At 47.4% G+C, this 15,436-nt stretch overlaps 1 long non-coding RNA gene across 2 annotated transcripts in view; it reads left to right on the plus strand.

The window, feature by feature from the left end:
- Window positions 1-3,987, plus strand: part of LOC120756658 (uncharacterized) — a 35,331-nt gene extending 31,344 nt beyond the window's left edge. Inside the window, exons 1-4 of one of the 2 annotated variants that reach the window (XR_005702198.2) lie at window positions 119-789; window positions 1,121-1,209; window positions 2,002-2,043; window positions 2,549-3,987. This is a non-coding gene — a long non-coding RNA (uncharacterized LOC120756658). Of the gene's footprint in view, window positions 1-118; window positions 790-1,120; window positions 1,210-2,001; window positions 2,044-2,548 lie in introns of those variants that run through there. The other variant, XR_005702199.2, reaches the window with a different exon arrangement.
- Window positions 3,988-15,436: the final 11,449 nt, after the last annotated feature.

Genomic DNA, 15,436 nt, shown 5'->3' on the forward strand with positions numbered 1-15,436 from the left:
TCATCACCCTCAGCTGCCTGAGCACTCAAGTGACCTCTCCTAACATTTAAACAGCTGTGAAGGGAAAAACAAAGCCCTCTTGCTGAGGAAGGAGGAGGAAGTTCAGGCTGTTTATGTGTAGTTATGGTTTCCTCTGTTTTTTCCTATTTTGTGTTGTGCCTCTTGGTTTTTTTTTTTAAGTTGCAGAAAGCAGACTTTGCAGGGCTGGCAATAATATTCACTGAATATGCTGGAAAATATTATTTGTTTTCTCAGGATTCAGGCTGTGCTTGTGTATTTCTGAAATCTAGGCTTCTATGTGGGATCTATGAGAGGCCCAAGACATACTCTAGAATACAAATAGAATAGAATTTTACAGGACATAAAATGTTTTGGTTGCTTGCTTTGGTAATTTCAGTCCTAGAGGGGTAAAGGCCAGTTTCAAACTGAAAGAGGTATTCTCAAGCAGTGAATAAATGAATTAGGAGAGGTGCAGTGTACTCTTACATGGACAGCACTTTTCTATCCAGTGTCTTTGCTGGCCCCATTTTCAGATGTTTTTCTCTTTTGGCATACTCTTTATTGGTCTTTTGTGGCTCCGGTCCAACGCCTCTCTTCCCACTTCTGTCTCTAGTTCATGTCATATTTAGTTTCTTATTTCCAGCTACTCCCTGGCTCTGTATCTCCAAGGGACACATAGAATGCCTAAACATCAATGCTGGTAGCACATATCGTGATTTTCTGGATTCCTTTTCAAGGGAGGGAGATCAGGGGTTTCTTTCTGGACTCTTCAAGAAAAGCTCAAGCAAAGTAAGAGCCTCACCTTCAGTTACCTTACAAGATCTGTTCTCTCTAAAATTGCTGGTCATGCTTCTCCTTGAGTCAGCAGCACTGTTATGTGCTTTCACTGCCAGCCAGGTGAAGGAGTTAATCTGGCTGGGAAAATTTTTATTTTTCTCTGGTAGCTGACAGGTAGATCTACTGACTTGGGCCTGCTGTGCGGGCAAGAATTGGCATAAGTGGGTACATGCCTTTTTCTGCAACCCAAAATTGAAAATGGCTTAAGCTATTTATAATTATCACACCTATTCTCACTTTCGCTCTTTTTAAAGGATGACCATAGAAAAATGTCTTCTTGCAGGTGCAATCACCAATTCCCTACATGGAGGAGAAGGACTCCTGCAGCCCACTGCTGATGGTGAATAAGAGCTGGCTGCTGTCAACGTCAATGTAAATCCTGTATCTTATGTTCTTGTTTTCAAGCTCAGGTCTTCAACAATGTGGCTGTAGTTGTTTTTGATGTGTTTTTGTGGGTTTTTTTCAGTGAAAATAGAGATTCTGTGTTCAAAAAGCTGGGAACAAGTAAAAAGCCAGAAAGCCTGCACAGCTGGAAGGTGTAAATAACACTGGGGTGTTGTAATACTGTTTGTAGCATGTGAGGGGGAGGGTGTTGAGACACTCAAGGGGAAGAGACAGACTTGATCTTGCTGAGAGCAAGAGACACAGAGGCCTGGTGTGTGGTACAGCCAGCCCTGCTGAGCAGCCCTGCCAGCGTAAAAACCTCTGCTCTGTCTGTGACTCTGTATTCTGGTTGTAGGAAGGATGTTAAATAAAGAGCTCAGCACTCAGGTGAAAAACCTGAATGGTTTTACAAAAATGCTAACTGCAAAACTGCTGCCGGTGGGAAATACAGAAACCCTTGGGAGATGCCCTTGGGTACTACACCCCCAGTCTTTGTCTGGGGAAATCCCCTCTGTTCTGCCACTCCTGAGCCAAGGGCTGAGTAGGGATGGCTTGAGGCACAGCTTTGGTCCTTGAGTGTTGACATGATGTCAGTGGGGAGAACTGCAGGACAAGTTTGCAAACTTGACCTAAAGCCATTCTCCACCCATGTATGAAATAATCTGACTCTTGAGTTATTTGCTGGATATCAGTTAAGGTAAGTAGGATCCCAGTGGTCTAATTATCTCCTTTTAGTGACTGTTTGGGTTTAAGATTCTTCCCTTTGTTTCTTTCTCTCAGGGAATTATTTCCTATATATTGCTAGAAGAAAATAAGGACCAGGTACTTAAGAGTGACAAAATGAAGTTGCCCAGCTCAGGGGAGGAGGGTATCTGGCTGCACTTCTCTTATCTGAGAGTTTCTCTCAATGGGGAAGGGGCTTGAGAACTGGGCTGGGGAAAAAGGGGCTGAGGTAGCTGCTAGCTTTCTCTTGTGTCCTCTGCATTTGGAGGGGAAGGAGGCTGTGGTTGCTGTGGGAAGAATTCACCACCACTGCGGGGTTCTGTCTTCTGCTGTCTTCTGCTGCCTTCTGCTGTGACTGGAGCTCTGCTCATAAGAGCAGCCATTGCACTGGGACCTTATTACAAACACCCTCTCACCAAACAAAGAACCCTTCACCATCTGCCAGGGTGGCTCAGGGGAAATCCTGGGATCCCAGCGCCCCTTTCCCCTCCCAGGGTGCCTCTCTCTCTCTCTCTCTCTCTCTCTGCCCTATTCCCAGCCGGCCTGTTGCTGCCCAGCTTCTCCGCCTTTCTTCCTCTGCCTCAAGTTTTTCGCTCTGTTGTAGCCACGCAATCCCTGCCTGCCCGGATGGCTCCAGCTACAGCTGTGGAGTTTCTGGGGTTTTGCCGATTCCTGCCGTTCCAGCTTGCTGTTTCCGAGAGTCCTGCAGGGGCACAGGGATCGGCTGCCCCGGGGTTTGTGAAGCAAAGCCTCTCCTCCGTCCCTTCCCGTCTGCCTCAAGCCGCCATCACCGTCTGCTCCCCGAGCCCGCGCCACAGCGCCCCCTGCAGGCGTGGGGGAATCATTGCACCTGCCCTGCCCGGCCGGGAGCCAGCAGCGCCCCTGGTGTCTGTGACCAGAACTGCACCAGAGAGGAATTGCTTCAAGGGGGGAAGAGACTTCACTTGTGTTTTCTGGTTTATTCTATCTTTTGTTTGTTGCTGCTGCCATTGTTGTTGCTTGTTTGCCTCGTTGTGCATGTACATACTACTAAAGAACTGTTATTCCTTTTCCCGTATCTTTGCCTGAAAGCCCCTTAAATTCAAAGTTATAATAATTCAGAGGGAGGGGGGTCGTGTTCTCCATTCCAAGGGAGGTTCCTTGGCAGACACCTGTCTTTCAAGCCAAGACAGTGACCTAATAACAAATTAGGAGATTTTTTGAGATCACTCAAAAGGATTTTATTAGCCCAGTGCTCATAATAAAGCCTTTTAGCAGAAATGGAAGGAGGTAGCCTGAGTCAGAGCTGTGCCAGGGTCCCTGAGCTCAGTGTCCCTCAAGGTTACATCTGCAATGTTAATAAAATCACAGCATCAGAGACTGCTTTGAGCTGTAACGAACCCTAAAGATCATCTCGTTCCAACCCCTTGCCATGGGCAGGGACACCTTCCACCAGAGAGGTGTATGTTTCCTGCCCAGGGTAAATGAGTCCCATTTTTCATGTTTTAGGATATTGTTTTCTTGAGGTGGATATGTACTTTTGGAAGGTCTAGGCTATTTAGTGCATCTTCTCATGACAATGTATATCTCTTTGGCTTAGGAGAGAACTGAAACCAGGGTTCATTCCATTTTGGTTTTGTGCTTGCAGTGTTTTCCCAGGGAGTGTTGTGTAGGTGTTTACCACAGGCTGTGGAGTTAAAACACAGCCCATCTTTGGATAGAAAGCCAGTGACCTGGAGCATTACTGTACTCTTGAAAATGAATCTACAGGCTCTGAGGACTATTTCTGTAGCACTGATTGTCCTCCTTGTATTACGTGTACATGCTCTCAAACAACATCTGCCTCTGATCTTGGAGCTCCAAATTAATCTCTGATCTTTTTGAGGGGTGAAGTGCACCTGGAGGATTGTGGAATTGTACTGGTGTTGGTGTAAGCCAGGGATGAAAGCACTGGCAGGAGTAAGGCTGTAACTCTTAAAGCTGCAATGGCCAGACTGTTATTTTTCCCTGAGGATAATCTGAAAGAAAAGAAATATTTATGCTGGCTTTGGAATGTTTCAGTCCGGTTCCAAACCACTGACCTCCTAAAAACAAAACAGAAATATACCAACACCTCCCTGAAAAAGGCCATCCCCCAGGCATGTGTTAATACCAGCCAGTTTGCCTGAATATGCACAAATAATAAATAAAAAGAGCCACACATCTGGTTGAATCACAGAGCAATTGGGAACCTTGAATGAAGGCTTGCAGATGCTGCCTTTGCAATTTATGGTTTGCACATTCCTGTTCCTACACTTTATAAGGACTAAATGAGAGGGTGAGTGTTGTCAGCATATCCTGCTGACAATAATATTCAAATATTCTCACTTTTAAGAGTTCTATTTAGAGTAACTCTTTAAATAGTGAAAAAGAGGAATTTCATGCCTTCTTGTTGAATCAGCAGAGCCTTGAAATCTCCTGTTGCTTTTCTCTTCAGTTATTTATAGCTTGGGTTGTCTCCTCCCCAACACTTCACTCTTGGATCCTGTAAATCCAGCTAAGAATCATGCAAGACAGAAGAATTTGTGATTATATGAATTACGAAAACCCCTGAGCTCATAGGTTTAGACTTGCATTGCCTATGTCACTTTGTTGCTTCCTCTGGCTCCTGTGGCCTCAGTTCTCTCTCCAGCCTGACCCAAGAGGTTTCCTCTTTCCCTCTGTTCTGAAGGCAGCAGTTGTGCTCCTGCTGCTCAGTCCTGCTGCAGCTCCTGGCAGCTTCTTCTGCAAGTCTCCTTGTTTTAAGTAACAGCCATGGATTCTGCTCTGCCCTACCAGAGTGGGGTGAACAGGCGGCAGAGAGAGTATTAATTGGAGTATTGACATGTTACTTGCAGTATTGACAGCTTCAACATATTGGAAAGGATCAGGTTTACAAAGCAAATGGAGCGGTGCTCTCTGAACTGTGCTTGCTCTTAATCCTGGTGCTATGGAACTGAGGATGTTTGCTGTCCATGGCATGTGGTGGCAGCCAGTGTGCTGAGGAAGGGCTTTGGATCGGATGCCTTCCTCTGAAGGCAGCAGGAGATGTCAAACCAAAGCACATGGAACTTAACACAGTCCTCAGAACTGTGTGGCTTTTGTCTCCCCGCAGAAAACTATCACTGGAAAAGCACTTCATGGTTTAAGGCAGCAGCAGGATTGCTGTGGCCTTGCTAGGTTGTTTTCCTGCTGCAGTGGAAGGAAAGGAGTGGAGTGTGTAGGGCAGGATCTGCTTCTGCTTTTGTAATTATTCCTGGCAGCAGGATCTGCAGTCCAGGTCTAAGTATTTCCTTTAGGTTTTCCATGCCACCTCCCTCTTCCATTTTATGGTGGAAACAGAGCCATTCCTCAGCCATTGAATACCAAAGTCCAGTTTCCTATTAAGCTTCTGTGGTGGAAAAAAAAACGCTTCCAGGAAAGGAAGCACAAAGCACCTCCATCAGGAACTGAGGCAAATCTGGCAGTGTGGCTCCAAGGCCTGGAGGGATGGGCATTGCACAGAGCTCTGCTCCTGGAGATCCAAAGTCAGCCCTTCAGCCTGGGCTGGATTTGCATGTGGAAATTATTCACTAGCACTTTATTTTGCATATTCTCACACGGTACTTCTAGAAAAACAGAGCAGCTCCTCTGTCGGTGTAGGAGCTTTGTTTGTGTCTCTGATCTTTTGGTACCTGCAAATAGAGGTTTAGTTCCAGGTTCTGTCTTTCCTTGGCTACTCACAGCATTGTTCCCTAACCCAGTGTTTTACATATTTTCAGGGTGATACAGCAATAGGCAAATATTTTACCTTAATCCACTAAACTACTAATTTAGTAGAAAAACACCAACTTCTGGGGTTTAGTCACTGCAATTTTCCATCTGTTGTCAATGGTAATTGCAGGGCACATAAAGCTTGATTGGCAGGGGCAAAAAAGCTGCTCATTCCACTTCTTATTTATCAGAAATTAAAAGCCAGCTTGCCTTTGTGCATGACATTTGTGATAGCACAACTCTGGGGCAGCACCAAGCTCTAAGTCCCCCAGCTGGCACAGAGCCCTCTCAAGCTGCTCTGGTAATGCAGCTGATGGAATCCTCACCTTGCAGCTGTTGTGCCCCAAACTAGCTGTACAGCTATTCACATACTCCTACAGTTGGGTCTTTTTCTTGTTTTAAAATGCAAATACATCTCCATTTAAACAGGACAGAGCCCAAGTGTCCCCCCAGCAATGTCTGGGAAACCGCATTGACTGAGTTAGAAACTTCGGGTTTAAGGATGAGGTGGCTTGTACCTGACTTAGGCATCTAAAGGTTGTTAATTTGCTTAAGGAAAGGAAGGAGCTCTTCCAGGAACTTTCACAACACCCCAGTTCTGTTCCTTTGGAAGTGAGGTGCATTATTCGTAATTTCTTACAGTGTTACATCAGATAGGTTGGGATAAGCCCTGCTGTGTTTGTCTTGTGGAATGTATTCCTAAGGGAGCAAGGGAAAGGGGCATTTCCCTCTGCACAGTGAGTGCCCAGGGCTATCTCTGAGAGAAAGGGGCATTTCCCTCTGCACAGTGCGTGCCCAGGGCTATCTCTGAGAGAAAGGGGCATTTCCCTCTGCACAGTGAGTGCCCAGGGCTGTGTCTGAGAGAAAGGGGCATTTCCCACTGCACAGTGAGTGCCCAGGGCTGTGTCTGAGAGAAAGGGGCATTTCCCTCTGCACAGTGCGTGCCCAGGGCTGTGTCTGAGAGAAAGGGGCATTTCCCTCTGCACAGTGAGTGCCCAGGGCTTTCCCTGAGAGAAAGGGGCATTTCCCTCTGCACAGTGAGTGCCCAGGGCTATCTCTGAGAGAAAGGGGCATTTCCCTCTGCACAGTGAGTGCCCAGGGCTGTGTCTGAGAGAAAGGGGCATTTCCCACTGCACAGTGAGTGCCCAGGGCTGTGTCTGAGAGAAAGGGGCATTTCCCTCTGCACAGTGAGTGCCCAGGGCTGTGTCTGAGAGAAAGGGGCATTTCCCTCTGCACAGTGAGTGCCCAGGGCTGTGTCTGAGAGAAAGGGGCATTTCCCTCTGCACAGTGTGTGCCCAGGGCTATCCCTGAGAGAAAGGGGCATTTCCCTCTGCACAGTGTGTGCCCAGGGCTGTGTCTGAGAGAAAGGGGCATTTCCCTCTGCACAGTGTGTGCCCAGGGCTGTGTCTGAGAGAAAGGGGCATTTCCCTCTGCACAGTGAGTGCCCAGGGCTGTGTCTGAGAGAAAGGGGCATTTCCCTCTGCACAGTGAGTGCCCAGGGCTGTGTCTGAGAGAAAGGGGCATTTCCCTCTGCACAGTGTGTGCCCAGGGCTATCCCTGAGAGAAAGGGGCATTTCCCTCTGCACAGTGAGTGCCCAGGGCTGTGTCTGAGAGAAAGGGGCATTTCCCTCTGCACAGTGAGTGCCCAGGGCTATCTCTGAGAGAAAAGGGCATTTCCCTCTGCACAGTGTGTGCCCAGGGCTGTGTCTGAGAGAAAGGGGCATTTCCCTCTGCACAGTGCGTGCCCAGGGCTGTGTCTGAGAGAAAGGGGCATTTCCCTCTGCACAGTGAGTGCCCAGGGCTGTGTCTGAGAGAAAGGGGCATTTCCCTCTGCACAGTGCGTGCCCAGGGCTGTGTCTGAGAGAAAGGGGCATTTCCCTCTGCACAGTGAGTGCCCAGGGCTATCCCTGAGAGAAAGGGGCATTTCCCTCTGCACAGTGAGTGCCCAGGGCTGTGTCTGAGAGAAAGGGGCATTTCCCTCTGCACAGTGTGTGCCCAGGGCTGTGTCTGAGAGAAAGGGGCATTTCCCTCTGCACAGTGCGTGCCCAGGGCTGTGTCTGAGAGAAAGGGGCATTTCCCTCTGCACCGTGCGTGCCCAGGGCTATCTCTGAGAGAAAGGGGCATTTCCCTCTGCACAGTGTGTGCCCAGGGCTGTGTCTGAGAGAAAGGGGCATTTCCCTCTGCACAGTGAGTGCCCAGGGCTGTGTCTGAGAGAAAGGGGCATTTCCCTCTGCACAGTGAGTGCCCAGGGCTATCTCTGAGAGAAAGGGGCATTTCCCTCTGCACAGTGTGTGCCCAGGGCTATCTCTGAGAGAAAAGGGCATTTCCCTCTGCACAGTGTGTGCCCAGGGCTGTGTCTGAGAGAAAGGGGCATTTCCCTCTGCACAGTGAGTGCCCAGGGCTATCCCTGAGAGAAAGGGGCATTTCCCTCTGCACAGTGAGTGCCCAGGGCTGTGTCTGAGGGAAAGGGGCATTTCCCTCTGCACAGTGTGTGCCCAGGGCTGTGTCTGAGAGAAAGGGGCATTTCCCTCTGCACAGTGAGTGCCCAGGGCTGTGTCTGAGAGAAAGGGGCATTTCCCTCTGCACAGTGAGTGCCCAGGGCTATCTGAGAGAAAGGGGCATTTCCCTCTGCACAGTGTGTGCCCAGGGCTGTGTCTGAGAGAAAGGGGCATTTCCCTCTGCACAGTGTGTGCCCAGGGCTGTGTCTGAGAGGGGCAGTCAAACAGGCTGGTGTGTCAAGTCTGGCATTGTGAGGGTAATAACCAGGCCTTGGGGGTAAATGACTGATGGAACATTTTCTACCCTTTTCCTTCACAGCTTAGCATATCTGAGAGACTGGTTATCCACTAAAGTGGCAGTCCTGACAGAATTTCTCATAACTTTGTCCTTTAGGTTTCTACCAACTCTGCTGGCACTGCTTGTTTTATTTGTAGCTGACTGTAAACCCCACCCCCCGCAAAAAAACAAAACAAAACAAAAAACAAACAAACAAAAAAACCACCCAAAACAAACACCCCCCCCAAAAAAACAAACAACAACCCCCCCCCCCACAAAAACAAAACCCAAAACAACCAATCAATCAAACAAATAAAAACTTCTTTCAAAACCTAGTTATGAATTATTTTCACAGGTGAATGATTTTTCATCATAATGTCTTGAACTCTTCCATACCAGCACAGTGGTAAAATCAGCTGCATCAATTGTGTTAAATACTGTGTTGAAATCAGTACTGAGACCTCAGTGAATGGGCATATCGAGGACATTTGCACATCTGAATGATTCAAGCTTCCTGTGACATGCTTTGTCTTCGAGAATACGCTGAAAAAGGAAATTAAACCCGGGGTTTGTGTTACACGAAGGAGTGAATTGTTCAGTTAAACACAGAAGGGAGTTACATCTACCTTTCAGGCTGTCTATCGTCTGAAAAACTACTTCAATAATCATGCTCATAGAAACACGATTCAGAGCTGGCTGTCTACCTGCAGGCTGGTAAAAAATGGAGTACCACTGATGTCTGTTCTGCTCAACATGTTTGCAAAGGGCATTGAACTGAGGGCAGGGCTGCCATGGGAGCCAGCTACACGGCCTGGAGGGGTGGGGTGAGGTGAAGCTTGGGAAAGTGGGCTCAGGGCAAAGCCATGTCCCTGGGAAAGCCTGCCAGAGACCCAGCCCGAGCCAGCCTGCCTGGGGACAGCTCCAGGAAAGGGCCGGGCTGGGCACCAAGCGAGGGAGCCCACGGTGCCCTGGCAGCGCCTGGGCAACAGCAGCAGGGCAGCGCCAGCACATCGGGGGTACCTGCTCTGCTCAGCACCCAGGAGATCACATCCCAAATCTGTGCCAGGCTTGGGGCTCCTGCTACAGCAAAGGCTAAACTGAAGGGAGTTCAGTGGAGAACACCAAGGTGCTCAGGGCTGGGGCACTTGCTCTATCAAAGCTGAGGAGAGGGAGGTTGCTCAGCCTGGGCGAAGGTCACAGCAGCCTCCAGTACCTTTGAGGGGGTTATGGAGGAGTTGGAGTTCCTCACTGTAGTGCAGAGTGGGAGGAGAAGAACTTAAACCTGAGGGGATCAGACTGGATACAAGGAGCGACTTTTCCCGCACAAGGAAAATCAAACCTTGGAGGTTTGTGCAATCTCCCCCATTTGACATTTCCAAGACCTGTCTGGTTTGACCTCAGAGCTGACTCTGAATGGGAGCTTGGACCAGACGCATCCCGAGATCCCTTCCAACCTGAACGATCCTACAAAAATTACAAATTGGAAGGATCTCTGGAGGTCATTGGGAGATATTAGCTAAAGTTCAGCTGAGTTCTTAGTACCTGCAAGCATGAAGACTGCACAACCTCTCCAGGTGATTTGTGCCGCTATTTGACTACTCCCAAGAGTGACAAGACTCTGCAAGTAATTGGGATTTGACACTTTCTTCATGTCTTTAAATAAAGGTTATGGTAATATAGGTCAAGGTGGGGTCAGTGCGGATAGGTGGAGTGCTAGCATCAATATAGATAATGTGGCACAAAACTCCAAGATACTCTTGAGAACTGAAATAAGATTAAAAATTTTCCATACTGTAATATTGTCTTTGATCTGATAAACTGTCTCTTCCATCTCTCTCTTCTCATAGTACCCTTGTCTTGTTTTCTCTCTTCCTTTCCTGCTGTCCCATGGTTATACAAAGCAGTCACAGGATGAATTCATGGTAGGTCTGCAGCTCAGGGAGCAGCCAGGAGTGAGGGGAGCGCCAGGCTCGAGTGGTGCAGCCGCAGAGCTGGCACCTGGGCTGTGCTGGAGCTGATACCCATTTAGTGGAGATAGGGGAGTGTAGATTGCTTCAGACAATGCCACGCCGCTCCAGGACACTGGCTCTGAGTGCCAGCGGTGTTCGGCTGTGCTTCAAAAGTATTTTACCTTGGAAGCAGTGTGTACATCTCGAATATTGCACTTCCCACTCTGCACTGCACTTAACATTTCTCTCATATGGCTGACACATAGTTTAACAAATCATTATGTGGTATCTGGGAGAAAGCAGGTCAGTGGAATCGCAGAGATTGAGGAGCATTTCCATAATCTTCATTAATCCTTTCCTTTGAAGTAAAAATATCCCAGATAGCAGTAAATGTCCTTACAGCATTCTGGCACCAACAAGCAGCCTGGGGTATCTTCACATTCATTGCTGCATAGGAATAGATTGGGGTGAATCATCTGGAGCAGTGGGTTACAGTTCCACAGGGATAACAAATAAGAAAGCAAAGCAACAGCTTTTCATGAGAGGCCTGTTAGGACCCTGTTGGGAATTTTTCTATAAATACTGCCTTATTTTTCTCAATCATCTCTACAAAAATACAAAATCCAGCAGGGCTGGCATATAGAATCCTGACTGCTGAGAGCTATAAATGATGACGATAAATACAGATACTCTGAGGGCTGGAACCCCTCTGCTCTGAAGCCAGCCTGGGAGAGCTGGGGGTGTTCACCTGTAGAAGGCTCTGGGGTGACCTCAGGGCCCATATCAGTGCCTAAAGGGGCTCCAGGGGAGCTGGAGAGGGACTGGGGACAAGGGATGAAGGGACAGAACAAGGGGGAATGGCTTCCCATTGCCAGAGGGCAGGGTTAGATGGGATATTGGGAAGGAATCCCTATGAGGGTGGGGAGGCCCTGGCCCTACAGAACCAGTGGCTGCCCCTGGAGGTGTCCAAGGCCAGGCTGGATAGTGCTTGGAGCAACCTGGGCTAGTGGAAGGTGTCCCTGCTCACGTCAGGGGGTGGAACAAGATGGGCTTTCAGGCCTTTTCCAACACAAGCCTGTCTGGGATTCTGTGATAAATGCTGTTTCTTTCTATGAATGGGCATAATCAGTAATTGGGGTTATTTAGGGTGGTCACTGCTTTGTGGGATGTGAGAGGTGCTGTGTTGTGAACAGCTGTGCACGTTTTGAATCACTGTGAGAACCCCAGCAGGAGGAAAGGGAGCACCAGCCCTTGGGCAATTGCTCTCTATGTTCACGATTTAGCAGGAGCGCTGCCTGCCCAGAAAAGCAGGCAAGGTGTGAAGGGAGGGTCGATATCCTCTAGGAGACCAATTACTGTAACTGGTGAATAATAGCCAAAGATTTGTTCAGCCAGGCCCTTCTGGAGGTGCGCTGAGGCAACTCTGCTCATGCCTTTTAGCTCCTTAAAGGCATTAACTGGCAAGAAGTGCTCCAGGCTGAGCAATCTTGATTCAGGTTGGACAGTTTACACCTGTAAACAATGCTTGGGAGATACAAAAGGCCAGGGAATGAGGGGGATTGGGTTGGGGGTGCATCAGGGTTAGGAGTTGCTGCTGGGAAGCTGGAAGGGAAGAGCAGCTCCTCAGACAATGTGGGAATCCCTTGCTATCAGAGTCAGCCTGAGGGGCAACTGGAGTTTGTGTCTGTCTAGACCTTTGCCCACTAAAGACAGTACCCAAGTCCATGGAAATTGGCTGTTGACACTCAGTGGAAATTCAGGTGTGTTTTCCCTTTCTTTAAGAAGCTGGAGATGGTGAATTTTCCTTTACAGTTATTGCAAATCATAATTAATAATTAATTGGGGATTGCAATTAGATTATACCCAAGGTCCCCTTTTCACCCAGAATCATCCTAAGATTCTAGGAATTAGTCTATTTGTGTGTAGCCCCATCTGAATTCTCAGGCTGCCTGCAGAAATCCTTGAGTCAGGTATGTTCACCAAGAAGCTCTGAAAATGCTTGTCCTTTTTATTCTCTTGAGTAATTTAACCAAACTAACAGGTTTTTGGCCATTGCAGCCTGACAGGTTTTTTAGTGCACTATGCTGAGCAGATTTCACAATGAAGATGCTATGAAACAAGTAAAGACCAGCTAAACACAAGGCCTCCTTTCTTTTGGCTGATTTATATTGTTGAGATTTAGGACCCACTTCTGCAGAACACTCAAGCAATAATTTAAATTAACTAAAAAATGTGATTTTAACATGCATTAGTCAAACTGTATTAAGTCTCTGGGTAGTTAATTGTACTCAGAATTTATCTGGCCTTAATTTTATACAGCTGACTTAATTTCCAAGGTCAAATTAAAGTTACTTGACCCCTGAATTTCTATGAGGAGGTGCTCAAAATGTTTTCTCCCATCACAAAGATACTGCTTTTCTAGGACAGTGAATAATCACCCCTATTCTTACTCTGGAGGTATTTATATTCTCATGCTGGTTTTGGCCAGGGCAGAGTTAATTTTCTTCCCAGCGGCTGGTACGGGGCTGTGTTTTGGACAACTCTGATTTATTTCTCCTGAGCCACTTGGCAATGTCTCCAGCATCCCTTGGTTCACAGCTTCCTACCAACGTGATCTAATTAACGCCGCTGCAGTTGCCTTCCAACAAACAGCCTTATCAGGGCTGTCCTCAAGGTGCAGGATGCGCTCAAGGTACCGCTGACGGGTGAACCTCGCGACTTCCACATTCCCAAAGAGTTTGGATAATCATCACAAAGTCTGGATGTTTATCTGAACCGCGTTCAAGCCATTCCAGCCCCCTTGGGTCTGCAGATTTAGGTTAGAAATCTTTGACGTAAGACTCCTGGTATTTCCTGCTCCTGACAGAGCCAGATATCCTCAAGTGTCCCTTTGAGGTGACATTTGTCTCCTGTTTTCACTGCTGCTGTGGGGTTATCAGGTCAGCCATTCTTGGATTCGGGTGCAGGAAGAGACTTAAACACGTTCTTGGTCTCGAGTATAAGGCAAAACAACAGAGCCCAGAAAATGGGCTTTAAAGGGATGAGAGGGACAAGGGGAAAATTTGTAAGAGACAGCGAGGGATTGTGACAGCAGGGGCTGCTGTGGGAGGACAGACATCTGCAGATCATGGGCCTCTGCAGATCATGGGCCTTTGCTTTGTGGGACAAAAGGAAAGTCGCTTGTGAAAGGTAAGATAAATGAAAAGATGAATTAAGAACATAAATGAACAAGAGAAAGTGCCTTCATGTTCAATTTAGGGTTACATTAAGGTTTGCCAAGACAAAAGGAATACAAATAATGTACACAAAGGAGTGGAAATGATAAAAAAATCGATCCAGCTATGTTGAAGATCAGGAGGGAAGAAATCCCAACTTACAGCACAAGGCACGGGAGCTCTAAGGCTACTTATTACCCTCTTTTTCCTCTCAAGGAGCTTGTCACTTAATCAGGCCTCAATATTCAGGCTTGGGGACACTGGGAATATGTTTTCTGCAATTTCTGAAATCACAGACCTACAGCTTAGGGCAGGATTTATGTAGGAGTCACCCTAGGATCAAACTGCTGAGGTCGAGCATGTCTGGTCATCCCCCAAGGATTTAGGAAGTGCCTTGGGCGAGGACACTGGCAGGAATTCCTAGTGCAGAAGATGTGGGAAGAAAGATGCTGTTGTAGGGCAAAATATTAATCCCAGCCCAACTGACAACAACAAGGAAAGACATTTCCATTGTAAATCTAATAAAAATGTTAAAACCCAAGCTAACTGTTGAAGGAACAGCTGAAATTTGCCTTTGAACTAGAACAGCTTTCATGTAAAGGCAACTTAACTCTTCTGTGTGATAAAGTAAATAACTTTTACCCAAACAGATATTATTTTAATCTAGTCCTTGAAGTTAAAAAGTTAACTTTCTCTGTGATTTCCCCATTTGTGACAGCCCCTGGCTGTGTTTTTACTGTCATAGCAGCTTCTGGTAGACTGCATGTCTCTCACATTCACTACAAAGTAAACAGGATTTTTTTTTTCCAAGGATAGCTGGCTGGGCTCCAGTGGAAGAATGCAAGTTATTCATAAGTTCTGGTAGGCTCGTTTCTGCTTAATATGGTCTGTTTTTATTGTAGATTTTATGAAGGGAAAAACAAAAAAAAAGAAAAAGAAAAAGAAAAAGAAAAAGAAAAAGAAAAAGAAAAAGAAAAAGAAAAAGAAAAAGAAAAAGAAAAAGAAAAAGAAAAAGAAAAGAAGCTGTGAATTTTTTTTAATCCCCTGGGATTGTTTTCTTCAAACGTGTGGGAAACGGCCTCCACCCCAAGCCCCAGCACAGAGTTATGTTGCTGTTTGTCCTGATAATGTTCATCTTTTCCCACCTTGAGGCCCAACAGGCTGCCAGAAGTTTCCCAAGATGCAGACAGAACATGCTGTGTTATTTTGGGGACAGAATTGCTGCTGCAGACCCATCAGTGTTCTGGTGAAGGGCTGCAGGAGTGTGGACATCATGGGCCACCCTGCACACCCCCCTTCCCAGGCAGCAGCATCAGGAAGAGGCTTCCTTCTGCCTGGATAACCCTGGCAGGAAGCGGAGAAAAGGCCTGGAGGGGTTCAGGCAGATTCAGTACTGAGGAGACACAGCAGGGCCAGGTGAATTTTGCTCAGTGCCATGAGACTGGCAGGTCCCAGGTGCCCATCCAGCAGAGCTGGGCTTTCCCTGCTCTTGCCCGGGTTGATCTCTGCGTTTCCTTTGTGGTTCTTTAAGCTGGAGCTGGGACCTGTAGGAGTACATGGCATCAGCCCTGCCTAAGGAGAGAGCTGGGGCCCGTGCCAGCAGGGGAAAAGCTGGGAAGCTGGAGGAGGGGTTGTCATAAGGACAAAAGGACGTGAATTGTCCAGGCATACGCTGGAAAGTGCATGCAGGCTTCCAAGCAGTAATGAGGTTCTTAGAAGATTTCCTGGGAGGAGGAGGAGGGAACTAGGTGCACTAAGAAAGGGATTATATAATAACGATGCAGAAACACTGATTGTGCCAGC

This window comes from Hirundo rustica, chromosome 9, assembly GCF_015227805.2.
Source record: "Hirundo rustica isolate bHirRus1 chromosome 9, bHirRus1.pri.v3, whole genome shotgun sequence".
NCBI classification, from domain to species: Eukaryota; Metazoa; Chordata; class Aves; order Passeriformes; family Hirundinidae; genus Hirundo; species Hirundo rustica.